The sequence below is a fragment of the Hippocampus zosterae genome, chromosome 14 (assembly GCF_025434085.1).
Source record: "Hippocampus zosterae strain Florida chromosome 14, ASM2543408v3, whole genome shotgun sequence".
NCBI lineage: Eukaryota > Metazoa > Chordata > Actinopteri > Syngnathiformes > Syngnathidae > Hippocampus > Hippocampus zosterae.
In genome coordinates this window covers 12,621,786-12,642,222 of record NC_067464.1, presented here as the reverse complement: position 1 = coordinate 12,642,222, position 20,437 = coordinate 12,621,786, and positions in this window count along the sequence as shown.

The window sequence follows — 20,437 nt, the reverse complement described above, 5'->3', positions numbered from 1 at the left end:
AAAGAAGAAAAATAAATAAATGATACAAAGTCAGTCCGAGTGAGCGGACAGTTTGCTTCAGCTTTCTTCTCAGCCAGGAACTGTCAGATGCTCAGGGCATTGTGCGCAAGAGCGTCGTCGGCAGCTGCCAGTTCATGACGTTTGACTTGAGTGTTTGTTTTTCACGCCTTATTTGAAGAAAACAGTTGTGAATGTATTTTAAATTAGAGAATGCTCATGAGAAAATGACCAAACCCACATTGTCTCACTTTGAAATATCCTCGCCATGACCAGTTGGCAACTCTGAAGTTGGTCTTTGTAAAAGGGCTATTATTCCTGGTAGCTGCAATCATTTGCAGGTATCGTACGGTAGGAGTATGTACAGCTGGTTCATATTAGACCCAACTCAGGAAAGAGAAAACCTGTGAAAACACTTGCTGTACAAAGAAGAGGCTGACGTGAAAATAACAGTTGGGAAAATCTGCCTTCCATGGGTCTATCGTCTCATATCACTGCAGTATCTTGAATCAACATTCATGTCACCCAAACAGGCCTCCCAGGCAGACTATCACTTTTAAAATACATACACAATTGACAACAAACTCACAGATTGCAGATGAGAGAGTACAATGCTATATAGATATCCATGAGCCATATCTCAAAGTGCTACGCTGAGATGCATAACGTATACGACTCATACACAAGCCAATCATCACCAACACACATGGCAACAATGACCTTTCCTCTATTCATTTTCTTGCATTCATCCGAGTTCGGTATGTGACTTCACTCTTAAGGAAGTGGAACCAAACCAGTCGGTAGATTCCAACAAATCTCACCTCCTCAAATTATCCATTCATTTTCTTGACCACTTAATCTTGTTCAGTGTTGCGTCGGGCGGGGCCCACTTTGGGCAAAAAGCCGACCGCACCAATTGTCTGCATTGGCACACCTAAATACAGACAACCATTCAGACTCGCATGCACATCAAACTGGGAGCCAAAGTAACTCTGCCTTGATGCAAGTCAGATGAGTGAACCATTCTACTGACAGCGATGCACCAAATCGATCATTACCCATATGACGGTGTGAACTAGCGCTTGATCATCAAGCTCGCAACAGAAAATGTTGGAACATTTTGCGAGAAGTTCACCAACACACTGGATGTCCTTTGTGTGACTCAACTTCATACCACAACTGGACAGATATAACCCATCGGTGTTCGAGATTTGCCATTCAAACATTTGATCTACATGCCACGGGCATGCACGTATGTGTGAGCACACCAAATACAAGTTTGCAACCGAATGATGATAGGTCCAGAGTGTACCGCACCTCTCGTTTAACATCTTGCAATCGTCACCTTCCACACAAGGAGGTTTTTGACATACACAGGTGCACAAGTGAACTCAGACATACACACACGCGGGTTACTGCATGCGCACACCAGTGACGGATGCTGGTCTGTTCCGGAGGCGAAGCTCAATTTCGGCCTCCATCATAAAATGCGTCCGGTTATTTGTACGTGAATTCTACTCTCTGTTCCTTTTCAAAAAAAAAATGAAAATGATGCCTTCACCATAAGATCGGTGATTGGCTCATTTCGCTATCAATCAAAAAGAGATTCAGCCTCAGACAGATCATCCAATCATCATGCAGAAAAGCTCAGCGTCCGGGCCAGTCGATTCACGGCCAGTGTCCATAGACTCCCAGAGACGCTGAGCGTCCGATGGGCGGGACAAAACCAGCATTTATTCAATAACTCATCTCGATTCAATGCATTGGGACAACCTACACTGAACTCTCTAGACGCCGAGCATCCGTGCTGCATACGCTCAGCGTCCACACACACCACGGTGAAACTGCGGGAAGGAATGAGAAGAGAGTCGCATTGTAACCAGTAATAAGAAGCTGATTCGGAACAAAAGTTGAGCGCGTTGTCGCGCATATTTAGTCAATGACATGTCCACACAATTGTACGTACACACATAGTATATTCAATCACTTATTGTTTGACATTTTAGGGGAAGCTGAGCTTCCCTTGCAGTCTTAGAGCAATCGCCTCTGGCGCACACGCTGATTAGCAGCGTGGCAAATGGATTGATGGCAAGAAAGTATGCTATGTACAATGTAATAATGAGCAACTCTCTTTTTGGCACACCTCAAAAGTAGAACAGTTTAGTGGGACACGGAAGGTAGAGTTTATGGTGTAACACCATGAGACGTGACCAATCGGATGGACATGGTTTATCCAGGACCGCATGACAGTATGTCACCGTAATCAGAGAAACAATATGCTGGAGAGACACTACACTAATATTAGGACAGCTGTACATCCTTTTCATCTAGCCCCCCCCCCACCCCCTTCTGTGAGGACTCTTTGACAGAAACTCATCTAACCACATTAAGCGGTGAATCAATGGAGATACGTGCGTTCATTCCGAAGAAAAATTGGACAGACTGAACACTTTCAAAACACCAAAGTAAGTTCCCCCCCAAAATCCAGCGTCGCCTCGCATCCCATGTCATGCAAAATCTCAGTAAATCTCGCAAGGATTCAGCTAGCTTGTGCATCCCAGTAATGTATTGCTTAAGCGTGTCATGCTTTTTCTTTGGAACATGAAGTGACTGGTGTTTGATGTTGGATCTTCCACTGTAAATCCACATTAAGCAGGTTCTTGGAAGTACATTATTTAATGTTAAAGGTTGGTGTCATTGTTAGGGAACACATCAACTATGTACTATATATATTAGAATTCTGTGGTCTCCTTTTTCCATCCAAAACAATTATATTCTGTTTTCCTCGAAAGTATTTTCCTTCATTGGCGCTCTATTTCTTTTTTTTTTTTCTGATTTCTTTTTTGACAATCCAGCATGCATCTGCGAGCACTTTGTGGCAAGCGGATTCAATTGGGTGGCCTCACAGTCTGCGGTTGGAACTCCATGTTTTATTTCAAATTGTTCCCTCACAAAGAGCAGACCACACGTCCCTTCCGCAGCGCCCGTGCATGTTTCGTCATTCACGGTTGAGACAAACGGCTTGCGGGGAAACGTATAGCTCATTAGACTCCTTTCAACGCGTGACTCCGCATAAAGGTGTGGAGCAAAATCTTATCGCCGAAGCTGGAAGGCTCAGGCCATCCAATCGATCGCAACTGCACCGCTCTGTTTGTCTATGAAGACGTTTCGTCTCTCATTTGCGTTTCCTCAATTCGTGCAATAAAGCTTGATTAGGTCTGCACCAGCCAAACTTGGTGTGACAAACTATTTATGCGCCAAATTTGATGAACCTGAATCAATGAGAACCACCCGCAAGCAACGGATGCACTGTTTTTGTTACGATGCTGGAAAAGTGCGTTTTACAGTTACACGGTGATGCGACCTCTTGAAAACTGATCAAAGTTAATGTGAGCGGTGTGAACACAAAAATGTTACATTCAATTCACAAAAGATACACCCAGAGTGGTGTGATGATCCATTGATTTAGTGGGTTTTATTGTTTGGCCCGATATGTTATCGAGCTTTTTGTGTCGAGTAGTGGAGGGTTATTACACAATGTTTCATGCTGTAGTAGATTCATATCACAAGCACGTCTGCATATTGACAATTATTTGCAGTGGTTTGATTGAATTGTCGAGCTGAGTTGGAACTGAGTTAAAAGGTAACGCAGTATATTGGATTTTGGACCACTATGAAAATTTGTACGATCCATTGCAAGCATGTAAATCAAGATTTTGTGTCAATTCTTACGCATCGTTTCAGGCTGATGGAATATAATGCCAGATGTATACAAAAACAATGACAACAGCACACATCATGTCATGTCAGAGATAAATTTAGTCAGAGAGTGCATTGTGCCATGCATTCATATTTTAAACTTAATTCCAAAATGTGTCAGTGTGTCCTTGACTGATACAGCTTATATATTTTCAATGAGGCAGTCCAGTGCCTCGTGGTGAGCATGACTGCTTTACAGTTCTGAGATTCACCGTTTGAAACTCGGCTCCGAACTTTGTGTGGATTTTCTGATTTTTTTCTTCCTCCCACATCGCCGAAACATGCATGTTAGACTTCATGAAGACTTATGTGTCTTCACATAAGTGGGTGAATGTGAGTGTAAATGGTTACCTGTCTATATGTGCCCTCTATCTTGCTGGTGACCAGTCTAGGGTATACTTCGCCCCTCCCCAAAAATTAGCTGGGCTTCAACTCAAAGCCACAATACTGTAATACGCCATTCCAACATCAAGAGACAATATACAATGGTTTGTGGGATTGTATAAGATTTGATTGTCCTGAAGCAACCCACCCATTAAAGAAGATTGATTGCAATCAAAACCACAGAAGGAATGATCTTTTGAACATAAAGGGGAGTGGAATCGCCAATGGGCAAGGAATCAAACTGAATGCAGACAATACAGTAGGTTTCCATCCTGCCTGATGCCAAGAATAACAGCAGAGCAGGATTCCCCAATGAATGTGTCAGAAGGAGAGCCAATAAATTCAGCCGACCTAGAAAAAAAAAAAAGATAAAAACCTACCACCGGGTGTGAATTCCCTCTTTCTGAAAAGGGGCGTTCAGCAATCGTAATCAAATGCATTTTTTTTTATTGGTTTACATCACATTCCTATCCACAATCTGTGTTTTTTGTGTCTGTGAAGCTGGTGTACTGAAAAACAAAACAAAATATTGAGAATGTTTTTTTCACTTTTGTCTTTATAGGACACATTCCAGAATCTATTTCTTCGTTGTCCATCAAGCCAAGTTGTTGTGTCGTGTTCACACAAAGCAGAAAATGTGCTCCGCTGTGTTGTGCTGATCAATTTGACACTGAGACTCAATTTTAACCTAAACCGCATCGCAAGCTAAAATCTCTCCATCCAGTTTCTATATGCGATTGCCGCCATCCGGGTCACAAGAAACAGCAGTCTATCCCATGTGACTTTGCGCAAGGGGCACAGATTGACTATCAATCCCAGGGAACATGCACACAAACAAACAGCACGCATGTTGAACGATACGAACAATTTAAAGTCTTTATTTAACCCAAGAACCTGACAAAATCCACTAAAACACAGAGAGGACATGAAAAGTACACACATATGTGTAAATGATGTGAAGATGAACACAGATTCAAAATCTGGATCCGTAACTAAAGCTGACTTGCGAAAAGTCAAACCACAAGATGAGACTTATTAAACGTCATTCTCGGTTAGCCTGACATATGGGGATGGCTAGGGGTGGAGTCTAGGCTTATGTTATACAGATCTATATTAAAGCAGCATGTCTTTTTATTTGGAAGAAGACGAAGAAGACAACGACTTATGTTGGTCCCTTGAAGCCGTCCCGAGCAACGTACGGGCCAGAGGACCATCTGCTGTCACGGTTTCGGAAGAATCCGGAACAAATGCAGACAAGGATAAATCACTGACAAAAATGTTTATTCAAGACAAAACGCAAGACTGACAAAGTATTAAATGCTGGCAACAAAGAGCCAGGGTAGAACAAGACAAACAAAAAACAACACGCAACGAAAATCAAAACACGAAATCTCTCACTACAAAAGGACAAGGAAAAGCCAACTACTGTACATGAAAACTAGAAAAACACTGAGAGTAACATTCGGAACTAAAAATGACACTGCAAGAGCAAAATGCGAAAATAGGAAACAATGAGCAAGGAGAGAGAACATGGAACGTGGAATCTGATAAGCGGCTATCGGCTTGGCAGTCCTTTTCACAGGCTGGTGATGATGATCATGATGACCAACAGGTGCGGTGCTGAAAGAGATCCCGCCTCCTCAGCAACAAAATAAACAGTACCATGACACCCACAGTCCCGACCAGACGTTCACAATGACCATGGAGTGAAAGTAAAACTCAAAATGTGTCGCTTTCATTTTAAAAGTTGTGCTTTTATTTTATGTGCGGTAGAGAACAAGAGCTACGACTTTTGACATCACCATACTTGGCAACTTCCACCACTCCTCAAGTGACTATTTTTCCCCTAATTAGACTTGCAAAAATGACAAAGCGTTTCTAAAGTTAACGGCATTCTATTTTACAGTCACATGCAATACAGTACAATACATCCTGATTTATATAGCGTTCTCACAACATGCGCGGTCTGTTTCTTGGTGTGGTATGCAAATGATGAAAATTGGATTTATATATTATAGCACACTGGTAGTACAATAAAAAATTTAAAATGCAGAGTGAATCTGTAATTACGAATTAAATTAATGAGTGTCGTTTATGTTTTAGGGGCTGGCAGCATAAAGGAGCAGAGAATCGATTTTGTGCTTTTGTGGTTGCCTTATTGGTATGTGTCGTTTCCAAAGCTGATTCTCAACATTGTTCTTTGTAAAATAGAACAAAAAACACATTTTCAGTGTAGTGTTTCTTGACAAGCTATTCAAATGATTTCCAAGGGAATCATTAACCATTATTGTTTCAGTTACTGTGTATGTTTTGCTCATGTACGCAGTAGTCAGTTTTTTCCAACCCATTGTTATATTAAGTTGTATTTCCGCATCGATGGTCATCGTCACATTTTGTCATCACAGATGATCTTCTGTAGTCGCATTACAAAAAGAAGAAAAAAAAAACCCATCCATAATCTGGGCTGCTTAATCCTCACGAGTGTCGCGGGCGTCCTGGAACATCTCCCAGCTGTCTTCAAGCAGTAGGCAGGGGACACACTGAGCTGGTTTCCTGCAATGCATGTGTTTGGAATGTGGGAGGAAACCGGAGTACCCAGAGAATACCCACGCAGGCACGGGTTATTTACACTGTTCCCCTCAGTCGCCCATAGGGCACATTTTCTTCCTGTTGATATATTTGCAACACTAAAAACTGTCCCTATGTGTGAGTGTGAGTGTGACCGCAGATGTGTGCCTTGTGATTGGCTGGCAACCAGCTCAGGCTCTACCCCGCCTTCTGCAGATAGGTTCCAACACGACCCGCAACCCTAGTGAGGATAAGACGATCAGAAAATGGATGGATGGATAACATATTTGCCAAAAATAAGAGTCTGATGCCATGTTGTTTGTTGTGACACATTTTGTTTAACTTGAATATTAACAATATGAGAACGAACTCAACCACCCAAACGTACAAAAACAGTTTTTCAACCCACGCAAAAGTGGAAGGACAGCACTGAATTGTTCCACAGCACGGAAAGTGTGCTATCATTATTTTCAAAAGCAGCCAATTCCCACTCTAGATGCCAAACCCACTGCTCTAATGAGGACAGCTATCCCCATTTGTCCAGCTTGTGCAAACTTCAGCTGCTCTCTGAGTAAGCCGATTTTGTTTTTTCTCTGACAAGAAATACAATCGTGCACTCCCACATCAATGCTCTTCTGTTCTAACATTTTCTGCGTACATTCAGTGTATTAGCTGCACATTGTCACTGAATTAAGTTTATTGGAAAACATTCCCTCCTCATGTGTTTTTGTTCTTTTTTTTTGGGTAGGAGTTAGAGTTGGGGGGCGATAAGGGTGAACTCACATTCATAGTTTGATATTCTGGCCTTAGACCAAAGCGCTTGGCGAAGTTAGGATCATGCATGTTTGGTCCCAGCGCGCACATATTTTGGACAGATGTTACCCAGTGAAAAGAATTTGCATTAAGCTACAGTCTGAATGTAAAGTTTGTGTGACTAAACTCAAAACTTTCAAGATAGTACTGCATTCTGTCAAGGAACATAAACTCTGTTATGTCATTATTTTTACCCATATATTACTCCACAGGTGCTTCAATATTAAAAAATAAATAAACTCAGAGTTGCACAAACACAGACTGATATGAACAACCAATAATTACACTTGTGATAATCTTCCTACGTTCCTGTGTTTTGTATTTCCCTATGCTTCCTGACATCACTATCTTTGGTCTTTGCAGCATTCCCACTTGAACACAAGTGATCTGAAGTACAGCAGAGTTCGCTTAAGGAGTTTGAAGAGGAAAAGGTGGTCCTGATCCACTTGTTTGGCGCACACGAAGATGACATCATATAATTGTGTTCACGCTTGAGAAAACAAAGTATGCCGTCAAGGAAATCACATTAGAGTTTGTTTGAAATGAACCAAACAACATCCCCTTAAGTGTTGTTTCCTTGACATTACAAACCCACACCTAAGAACAATTTAGAGTGTTCCATTAACTTGCCATGCATGTTTTTGTAATGTGGGAGGTAACCGGAGTACCCAGAGAAAACCCATGTAGACACGGGGAGAACATGCACATTCCACACAGGAAGGCCGGAGCCGGAATCGAACCCTGCACCCCTGCACTGTGAGACGGATGTGCCATCCGTCGAACACCATGCTGCCGATATACTATAATGTAGATTTTTTTTAAATAAATGGAATATTAAATTTATTATTTAAAAAATAACAATATACTGTCATGTTAATGTTGATTAATTTAACATTTCATTATTTTTAAAACTAAAACTAAAACTAATACTAAAACTAATTAAAAACAAATGTAACACATTTTCAGAAAAAGAAAAACTAATAAAAACGAACAAACTTGCTCTAAAAACAATTTAAAACTAATTGAACACATGCGCACACATACACACACATTGTACAAACATACAGAGTCTGCAAATACTGCTTTTGGACCCTTGACATAAGACTTTTGCCACTTGGGACCATGCTTGCTACTTTTTAGCGAGGCGACATTGGAGTTCTGTAATTAGCCCTGTCGGATGTATGTTTGTATATTATCCCTGATCCTGATAATCCAAACTGGAAACCATTTACACAAACTTGCAAATGCCCAAATCAAGATCAGTATTAGATCCTTGAGTCCTGTGGCTACCATTTCTTGCATGTAAGATTCAGATGGTTCCTGCTTTGACATTGTGAAAAAAATGACTGAATTGGAAGATCAGTCCGGAGAACTGAACAGCTCAAGTCCTGCCCCATCTTATCTTCAACCCTATCTTCATCTCCAACATCTTCGGTTGGGTATCCTTTAACCACTCGAAGATTTCTTGGTCACTTCTTAGCACTGCTGTATCAAATGATGACTGCAGCTGTGGAGGTGGTTGCTTGTTTGTTTGTTCGACCGAGCCCGCAACGGGGCTGAATTTGCAAAATGTTTGGTCTTTTCAAGACGTCAGCTGGGACATTGCATTTATTCTAAGATGAGGGTGGTCTCCGACGCTTTGTTTGTTTCGGTTCATGAGGGCGACGCCCACGTAAACACAAAACAGTGGGTGAACATTTTGGGCAAGCGGAAGATTATGAAGTTATGGCATCCCTTTGTCTTTGTGCCTTTTCACATATAGCTAATTTAACAGTAGACATCCATTTTGTGAGTTACCCAACCATTATACAAGTATATACAGTATATCTTTTAAACTAGTTCATTTGCTTTCATTAGACCAAGCGCTTGGACCAGCTCCATATTCCAAATGTCTTGAGATAACGTTTAACATCAGAGCAGTCACATTTACTGTCCATGCATTCGCCAAAGGTGCAACTTGGAAACTGACTAAAATATTTGGGAGACATCATGCGCACTGTGAGAGAACTCTGCAAATCTACCAAAACGTTGGCTTCCTTCATAATAGTCCGATTAATCTGCTTCAAAGTAATATTGCAGGAAGATGAGTTTTGATTTATCTGTGGCTTTTTTTGGTAGACTTTGTTTCTATAACTTTGATTGCTGGGGGGATACCGTTTAGCACGCCGGCCTCAAAGTGTAAAGGTACAGGGTTCGATTCAGCCTTCCTGTATAGAGTTTGCATGGTTTTCTCCAGGTGCTCCGATTTCCTCACACATTCCAAAAACGTGTGTGGCAGGTTAATGGAACACTCTAAATTGTCCCGAGGTGTAAGTGTTCATCGAGTATCACACCCACCTCTCATCTAAAGTCATCTGAGATAGGCTCTCGCCCTGCCGTGGCGGATGAATGAATGTGTTATTACCATAAAATGTCAAACGTAGATGGATGCAGTAATGGAATTGAATTGAGTCATGATGAATTGAATTTATGAAAAGATGTCTACTAAATACAATGAAAGCATCATCCAGAGGCATCCTAAAATGAGAATTTATTCAATAGAAGCCCCTTTGGGTCCTGAAATGAGCTTTTATTAGCGCCGTGATCACAGAGAAGTGTGTTCATATGCAGATGTTAACTTCTCATCTTGGCATATTTTAATTAACATCTTTATGAGAGTTCCATATTCATTCCATTTGATTAAAATAAACCATAACCAAAAAATCCATCCTGAGATAAGGTTGCACCCATGCTAAAACATTTTTTAGGAGCTGATGAAAGGCCAGACAGCATTGTTTATTTACACTGTTGCTACATCATGCGTTTATTAGACACTGACTAGAGCTAAAACAAGAAATGTCAAAGGGAAATTCCAGCTCAGTTATTAGTGATCTTGACATTTCTTCCTCTCCCAGCAAGCAACAGGATTGGTATGTTCAACTATGTTATAAACAAGGTAGTGTCCTTTTATGGCAAACAGCAAATCCCCAGACAAGCAAGCTTAAAAAGAAAAATAAATAAAACGAACCATCAGATTCATACGGTGGCCGTCATTCTAATTTTAAGTAACAGTACATGCCAACAATTAGGTGAAGACATGGGTCTAATTCGGAGATTATGATTAAACTGTCAATCATCGTGAACGTTTTTGGCTCATCTGAAGGTTTTGGCCGGAGGGTGTATCAGAATGGAACATTTCCAAACAACAAATTGAATGAGAAAATAACAAGCGATGAACAGAAGAGCAGAGCATCCGTATTGGTTTTCAACGACATATTTGTATAGGGAGGGGTGGGGGGATGGGGTTGGGGGATGTGTGTGGGCTTGGACAGTCAGAACTTTGCTCCCTTGAGGCCAGCGAGGGAAAACGCTTACTATAGGGTTACGCATTACGCTGAGTCACTCCTTCCTTGCACGGGAACTTGCAACAACCCCACTCGAGTTTCCTCCTCCCCCAAGGTGCTAGCCACTGTCAGAGCAGCCATCAGCTTGACCTCTGACCCCCCAACAAAAAAATGACTCTGACTCAAATCCCAGCGGTGTCTGTGAATGTGCACGAGAGTACGGGAAAATCCTGCATTTCTGGGAACAGTAAGACGGATGATTTGTGTGTACAACTTCACTCAAACTTCACTCATTGCAGCAGCATGGGCGGAACTAGGAGCCATCTTCCTTGGATTGTCGATCCCATCTTTGAATTTAGCAGCGAAATTTAGCAGCGATTTAGCAGTCAAAGCGAAATTCATTTTAAGCCACAAGTGAAGTCAGCTTCTTGTGTGTTGATCCAGTTGGTTTGTTATGTGCATTACTGCCACCTACACGACTGCAGCAAATTGATATTTAGATTTTATTAAATGCGATGCGGTTTGCATCTGTACACGATTCTAAAACAAAACAGAACAAAAACACTCAATATTAGTTACAGGTTTGCTAAATTCAAAGATGGGATCGATAATCCAAGGAAGATGGCTCCTAGTTCCGCCCATGCTGCTGCAATTAACAAGTAAGCACAAACCAGATGTATAAAACAACCCGCAGTCATTCACTGTGTTCCTGGCTGGTCACTTCCAAAGTTTTTTCTTTGCAGTTTTACGCATACATTTTTTGGGGGAGCTTCCATGTAACATGTTAACTGAACACACCATCCATCTTGACACAAGCACACACACATGCACACATCCACATACATACATTAGGTGGAGCTACTCTCTGGCCACCCTACATCCAGGGGGAAATTTGGATACTTGTGACTTTCATGGATGCAGTATTCCTACATCCAATGACATTTTGCCACAATACATTTATATGAATTGCACATGTAAAGAATAATATTTACAATTGGTCTGAATGCAAATGCTAAAAGAATCCATCGAGTAAAGGACATTTGCTAGATCACTCCTTCACTCCATAGCAAGCCAACAACATGCCTGAGAAGTCCCTGTTTATCATACCATGAACAGTCAGTCACGATTTCACTCAATAAAATGCACACATATAATTCATGTCATGTTTTGCATGATGGTGGTAGTTGAAGGACCCCAAATAGCAGAGAGGCAGGTAGGAGTGACCAAGATGTAAAATTGCAAATAGGAATAAACCGGAGACACTTAAAAAAACCTCACTCAAATAAAGTCCAGAAATCACAGGAAACAAAGTAGCAAACAAAATCTAAGACTCAAAACAAAACATTACACGTGCACAGAGACACACAATGATCCGACACTGACTGTTCGGGCAGGTAGTCCTTTTAACCACACACTAAGGAAACAATGACCAACAGGTGTGCCACTGCAGGAGGAGCCCTACAGTGCCACCTCTTGGTCACAAACAGAATCACCCTAACACTTCATCTGCGATTGGCTGGCAATCAGTTCAGGGTGTGCCCCGCCTACTGCCCGAAGACACGGCTGGGATAGGCTCCAGCACGCCTGCGAACCTTGTGATGATAACCGGATTAGAAAATGGATGGATGGATGGATGGATGGTCATATACTTCATATTACATACATTGCCCAGCACACTCATAATACAACGAAGAACAAATCGAATTAAAAAAGCAGCATTAAGAACGCTGATTAGAGATTTTGATCAGTGTGGTTTTATTTTTAGCTAGGATTTGAACGAATGGGCCATCATTTGCAGAATCCAAAATTATGTCGGCTGTCGGGGACAATTGATCACTCTGACTGGCTGTTAGCTAGTAAATCAGAGCATGAGCTAGAAGTACACTATAAGAGCAAAGCCAACTGTAAATAAAATGACATTAGCTTTTGAATTCATCTCAGTGAAATGTTGCTTATTATTTAACCTGCTTGTGTTATGAATGTGTTGAGAAGGTTCTGAATACGTGTGTACAGTATTTCACGTCATCAAACCCTGATTGTTGATGGTATGATAAACATCGGCTTCTTAGCCACGGAGGTGGTCACAAGCATGGGAAAGTACGTAAGCATGCGGGTACTTGGTGAAATGCTATGTCACTCTGGCCACCCCACTGAACATTTTCTGGCTATACTCCTACGCACACACAGAGGAGACTCAGAGTTTCCACTCTTGTATTTCAAATTGCTGTTGAAGTGCATCCATGAAAATGATAACGGTGTTTTTATGTGCACATCCAGACACAACAGCTGAGTTGTGCGTAAACCGACACGTTCCTCGCTTCCTTAAAATGCTCCCTTGTGCGGGGGGGGGGGGGGGGGGGGGGGGGGGGGGGGGAGTAATTCCTCCCTCAGACTGTGAGTGAGTCGCAGTTTTCAACATAAGTGATGAAGGCTGATGTTCTTCATTTGTGTGGGAGGCAAATTCCAAGCGGTTGATGGTGGAATTGTTTTCTGATATTGCTCCTATCACTGATGGCTTTCCCAGACAGTCACTGGAGACTCTGCTGCGTGCTGCACCGTTTGAGAGAAACCGGATGACGGCTTTAGGTGTTGCGGTCTTCCGTCCCCCGCCCTCTTCTTTCACTCCAAGAAGCAAACATCCATCCGTCATTCAATACCCTGCAGGGCAAGCTCGTCTGTTTCCAATTTGAACTACTGACAAATGTAAAGCGAAGTGGGAGAGAGAGCAGCACCAACATGCTGAAATGAACAATAATCGTCCAAATTGACACAGCCGTCAAATTGATGTTCAATACGGTCCTGCGCCTACACTCCTTGTTCAAGACGTACCAAAGCAAATGCATCGTAACATCTCTGTAATTCACTGCAAAGAGCGCAATTATAGCTGACACATCATTTTTTAATGGAGTCATAAATCTTGTGAAGAACAAGGGCCCTTTCTTCACCTTAGTTTATAGTTTGGGTTAGACACAGAAACACAGGCCAGATCCAACGCCACCGGTGGAATGCCTATCATCTGCAGATGCGGAAATAGTTACAATGAATTACAAATCTCTAAAAATTGCATGTTGATGTTGAAAGATGAAAGACATTAAATGAGGACATCAGAGCATGCAACAATTGGTCAATAGCGAGCAAATATGGTCTCTGCACGACTGTCAGTAGAATCATGACGTAAAATAAATGAGGTCGATTGATATTATCGTCTACTTCTACTGAAAAGGAGATGAATCGCCTCTGCTCTATTTGCCATTGGCACTTTAGTGTTTCAAAAACAAAAGTTACAAAATACTCCATGGTACGTTTTCAAGTAGCTTGGCAGTCAGCGAGTGCGCCGAGTTGATACTTTATACACACTTGTCCAAAATTGTCGGTACCCATCTGTTCATGATAGAAAAATCGTAAAAATTAAAATTAAAAAAAAGTTCACCAAAACTGTTTTTAAAAAAACATTAAACAGGCCTTGTCAAAAATGATGGTATACTAAACTTGATATTTTGTTGCACAACTTTTTGAGCAAATGACTGCGATCAAATGTTATTTTTCGTGACGCTCAATGAGACGTGCCCCTCGCAGCTGGTGTTTTGGCACACTCTTCAGGAACAAATTGCTACACTTTTCCCAGGGTGGGGTACTCTTTCAAAATGGCAGATTGGGCTACTCCTGGTCCAGTAGTACAACATCTCAGGATGCATGACCAGAAATGTGAGCAATAAACACACCTTTACACTTTCAGGGACAGTGGTTACTACAGTGGACAGTTGATCTTTTTATCAGGTTACAGGTTATCATTATTGGTGCACAAAAAAGGTTAAAGGCTAATCTTACTTGGATGCTGATCTTCAATTTCCAGTGATGCATTTTCTTAATCCTCTGGATTAAATATGTTGACATGTTAAGTAGCCTCCTCTTTCTTAAGCATTGTTTATTTTATTTTTACTAGAGTGTGTCCTTTGAGCAGATTCTATATTTCACAATGAATGTGAGTCTGGACAAAACAAAACAATAGCTCACACCCAGTCAAGTGAGCTGTATATTGATTGATTTGGAATCAAAAGAGCTGCTGACGCACATTATGTCACTTAAACCAAAACAGCCATCCATCTAACCCTGCTTCTCATCAATTGGTGTCAAAGCACATGTTCAACTTCAAGTTCTCTTTTATTTCCCTTCGCCTGTGATTTATGATGGGAGGTTCATAATTCGGACCTTGTTCTTCTTTGAGTTGGAGGTAATAAGTTGGTGGTTCTTCATTTGGGCCGCGAATGCAGTTTTAGAATCACTGCACGAAAGTACGTACTACTGAGTGGCATCACACAACTTGATGTTGTTTTGTGAATTAAGCATAAATATATACATTGATGAGATCTCCAGAAATGATGCAAAATCCTCAATGATTGCAAATGTTCAAAACTTGCTCTAAAAACAAAATCTATATTGTCTATATTTCATCTTTTGAGCAGTTTGACACAGAAGTCATGTTACCAGGGGTCAGTGCCCAGCCATTTGTAATTTATCAGCCAATAAAATGTATTTTCACACTGCATATCTAATCATACATATTCAACTTCGAAACCACACAGGACATTTGGTGTTGTGTGCATGCTTGAGTTTAGTCCAAAATTTGGATCCCAGACTGAAATCTTTCATCACAGCTAGGAGGAGACACACAATTTACTTTTCTGCAAACCTTCCATTTTCCATTTGTTTGACTTACATGGGCTTCGGCTATATCAGCTGTTTTTTTGTTTTTCCTCTTGAATGTTTTGCATATTATAACCACTGAAAACGATTTGTACGATTAGTACGGCTACTAACAGTGATCATAACTGGAATTGACTATTTTGTTCTCTCAGGTGAACAATAGTCTTCCATCCTTTTTTTGTTCAATAATTGTTTTTTTTTTTTTTTTGCTCTCCGCTAGCTCACCTAGTCATGATAAAATGTTCCAAAAAAGATAAAGAAATTGAAAAACAATGTAACCACTGATTGTTGTTGCAGAAGTATTTTCATATCCAGTCACAGCGAGAGGTTGAACTGTGTGGAGTTGCGGTTTTATGGCCCTGACCTTCTTGCTTCAACGCAGCTTACTTTGTAATTCAGTCAGTTTATTTATCTGCTCCTTGAATGCAACATTGTTTCATCGATTGCTTTCACACTCGCACTCTGAGCCAAAGTCGCTAAAGACAAGAAAAGTAATCACTGAGCTTGAAGTGATCAAGTTTAATTTTCCTGGCACCTAATTAAACCCTCCCGATAGATGTCACAGATAGGACTGCTTGACAGAATGGGGGAAAGCACGTTTGGGTGTTTATTCATGTCTTCACATTTAGAAAACCCTCAGCTCAAGAAAAAGTTGTGAACGGTCATTAATATCTATCAGCTGTTGGAATGACAAGGAGTGAATAAGAGAAAAAAATAATCGGACATTTGATAACAACAACATAGACCCATATAGAACACACATGTAGCTGGTTGAAGAAGCATTCTCATTCATCGCAAAATCCACTGTGTGGGGTACTCTTCTTCCCGCAGATACTCTGTGAACTTTACCAGAATAAAGCTGTTACACATAAACAGACGGCCGTGTCGAATTTGACTATCTTGCCTCCCAAATGAACAACGTCAACAAAAGCACGATTCCTGGATGCCCCTTAAAGATGAACCGGTGTGTGTGTGGCCTCATGAGGTATTTTTCATCCACATTGCATGTTTTCATATTCCAAAAATGCAGGCGCAGACAAAGCGAGATTAGAAAAATATTTATTAAAGAAAATCGCACAGACAAGTATGAACTGAAATTGCTGGTCACGAGATGTCTGGAAAAACAATGCAAAAGAGATATAAACGAAATGACAAAAGTCCAATTTCACGAAAACCAAAACACACACAAGGTCAACGGCAAAAAAACAAATACAAAGCGAGAGGCTTGATGGCAAAAACGACTATGACAAGATCGAGAGGTCTAGATAACAACACTTACACAAGAGCAGCAACAGGGTCAATAATCCGACGAGACATGGGATCTTGGCAGTCCATAAATACATGGATCATGATGATCAAATTAGCAGCAGGTGTGCACGCTGGGGGAAAAGCCCTCTACTGCCACCTGCTGGAGACACACAAGAACAGGAACATGACAATGTAAATGTAACACCCGTAAAATATTTACGGTGCTTTGTGAGTGTGTTCAACACAGCACTCGGAATGTGCCACAGGATCTGGATTGTGCTGTGAAACTGAAAAATAGCAAATTAGAAAGCGACCTGAAAGGAACTCTGTTGCCGGACACAAATAGAGGACTAAACCATTGTATTTGTACACCATGTCGCACACGTCACAAGTAAAATTGTCAAGGAGTTTGCTTCCATAATGGGGTTACTTAGATAAGCAGACATACCGTACATACAAAACAACAAATCAACATTAAGTGCAATAATTCATTTTGTACACATTCACAAAAATCAACTTACTCAAAATTGAAACATTACTAAGGTACTGTTTCCTGCATATCATTCACACTTCGTTATTACTTTTGGTGGCACTGTGGTCCAGCGGTTAGTGTGTCAACCTCACAGCGCAGAGGTTGTAGGTTCGATCCCGGCTCTGGCCTTCCTGTGTGGAGTTTGCATGTTCTCCCCTGTGTGGGTTTTCTCTGGGTACTCCGGTTTCCTCCCACATTCCAAAACATGCACGGCAGGCTGATTGAACACTCTAAATTGTCCCTAGATGTGAGTGCCAATGGTTACTCGTTTCTATGTGCCCTGTGATTGACTGGCAATCAGTTTAGAGTGTCCCTCGGCACCTGCCCAAAGAGAGCTGGGTCAGGCTCCAGCACAACCCGCGACCGTTGTGAGGATAAAGTGGATCGGAAAATGGATAGATGGGTGGCTGGAAGAACACCTTTAAATAGGTGTTTTTGTCACTTGCTGTTGACTGACAATGACATCTCATGCGCTCAGGCGTCAGGTAACAACCAATCGCGGCTCAAGTGAAGTTAAAAAACTGTGCCGTGATTGGTCCTAATAAAGTACCCCTTTAGCTTTACAAAAGTATTACTTTAACAATAGACACACTCAGTGTTAAATGTCAAAAAGCTGTAAATGCATCTATCACCAACCAGAGACTAGGGAACTTCACACAAAGGTTGGAATCTCCCCATGTGCCAGACAACACTGTCAAATGAAAAGTGCTTCATATTTGGAGGTTGGAACACAAAGAAATGGGAAACATGACGCTTGGCAAATAGTTCAAGTTCCATAGAAATAAAGCTACCATATCTTTTGTAATTAATACAGTGATTATTTGGCAGGGGAATGCAAACAATCTTGGGGGAAAAAAAACCTAGTCTTCAGTCGACAACATTCCATGAAATAGTCACGGGGGATTGAACGTGTGCATGAAATAAATCGAGATGGTGGGCTGAAGTGGGAGGCTCAGCGGGGGCAGGGGAGGATACGTCAGTCAAACAAGCTGCAGAGGAACAGGCGGATGCCAGGGAAGGCTGTTTTTTGGACTCTGGAGACTTGATGATTAGGGCCACCTCGACAGCACCCCGCCTGGCGACTGAAGGGACTGCAGGTGACAGACTGGCTTGTTGATGTGTTAACAGAGAGCTGTCAGAGAATGATAAAGATCGACACAGCACTGCAATACAAGAGTGGACATAAGTGGTGACATCAGCCTGGCACGTATCCTGAATGCAGTTCAAACACAACATTCAAATGAGGCTTAGGGTTAGGGTAAGCAGTTTTATTGCCCCACACCGAGGCTCAGGCATTTTTTTGGGGGGTAGTTGTTATTATGAGCAAAAACAATTTTCCAGAGACATTCATAAATGTTTAAATTATTTGATTTCAGTTTTCAGTTTCAATAGTCACAGGGCACAGGAGTCTGTCAGAGGCTAGCTCCTATAGTCAAATTGGGAATAGCATTATTATGCAAAGAGCTCAAAAGGGCACATGGAGAATGTTGGAAAACAGGAGACATACATTAAATTTGAGAGAGAACACTTGGCAAAAAGGAAACCAAATTGTGAAAGACTGAAAATGGCACCATTGCTTATTTGATTCACATGGCAAGATATCAACCTCAAGTGGCACTGAATAGGCATCGTATCCCCTGATAGCCTTGATGCATGTTTAAACTTGAATTTTCCTGAATAGACCATCATTTGTGCTCTCTTGTTAAGATTCTGAACTGACCTTTACGGGACAATTGCTTTCAGATTTTGAAATCTGGCAAAGACATACACAAGCACACAAATGGTAATGTGTTAATTAGGACTGTCCTGTCCTGACTGGATCTGGAATAACAAGTGGACGGGGGACTTGGAGGAGATCACTGGAGTTGCTTCCATGTCCATAAGCCATCAGCGTGAACCTCCAGCCAGAAGTATCAGTGGAAAACCAAAGTGAAAACATCTCTAATCACATACAGTAAAAATTCTGCACTCTGGTTCCAGACTTTGTGTTCATATAAGATCAACTAATCAGCAGCTGGCTCGAGCACAATCCCCCCTGAATTCTTCTGAACTCATTGTTGGTATTTAGCAAATATTCGGAATTCTGAAAAAGATGCAGATTTGACTCGATCTTCTGTGTCATGACGCACAACTAAAAAAGACACTCAACACATTACCCCCCCCCCCCCCACCCCCGCCCACCCCCACCACCATTGCATACAAACACTGCTATGTATGCAAGCATTCCTATTTAGATAACATACACATATGGTAAGCGTGCGATAGGAAATTTTCCTGTCTTCAAATAACTTAACATACATGGAACACTTGATGGGGGCGGAAGATGGATCCATCAATCAGTAGATCCAAGTGAGCTCTACTGTTTCATGTAAACACGGCAGGATTATCCCATTGGCCTTTAGTTCTTGTTCTGGAGATCATCACCGGGTGGAGTGTGGTCTTCCTCTGCTGCTCTCGGGTTGTGGGTTCGAATTGAGTGATTGTGTTGTGACATTCTGCAAAATGTCAAACCCCATTTAGTGTTCTGCCGTTACTATTTTGCCATTTCCACCGTCCTTAGTTTTAGATCAGTGTGATGATAATCAACAATTGATATGAGTGAGATAATGTAATATAGTATTGTATCTTTTTTTTCTTTTTGCCCGTTGACCTTACGGTGCAGAGGGTTCGATTGCAGCTCCAGTCTTCCTGTGTGGAGTTTGCATGTTCTCCCTGTGCTTTATTGCTTTATTGTTGTATATATGATAGTTGTTCCAAGTACAGCACTTTGCATGCCGCGATGGCTTTTTGAAAGTGCTCCATAAATACAGTTGAGATGAGTTGAGAGCTGCGTGGGTCCTCCGGTTTCCTCCCACATTCCAAAAACATGCATGGCAGGCTGATTGAACAGTCCAAATTTTCCTTAGGTGTGGGTGTGAGTGCGGATGGTTGTTCTTCTCTGTGTGCCCTGCGATTGGCTGGCATCCAATCCAGGGTGTACCCTGCCTACTGCCCGAAGACGGCTGGGATAGGCTCCAGCATGCCACGCGACCCTTGTGTGGATGAGCCGGATCGGAAAATTGATGGATGGATGGATGGATGGATGGATAGTCATATGGTGACAACAGTA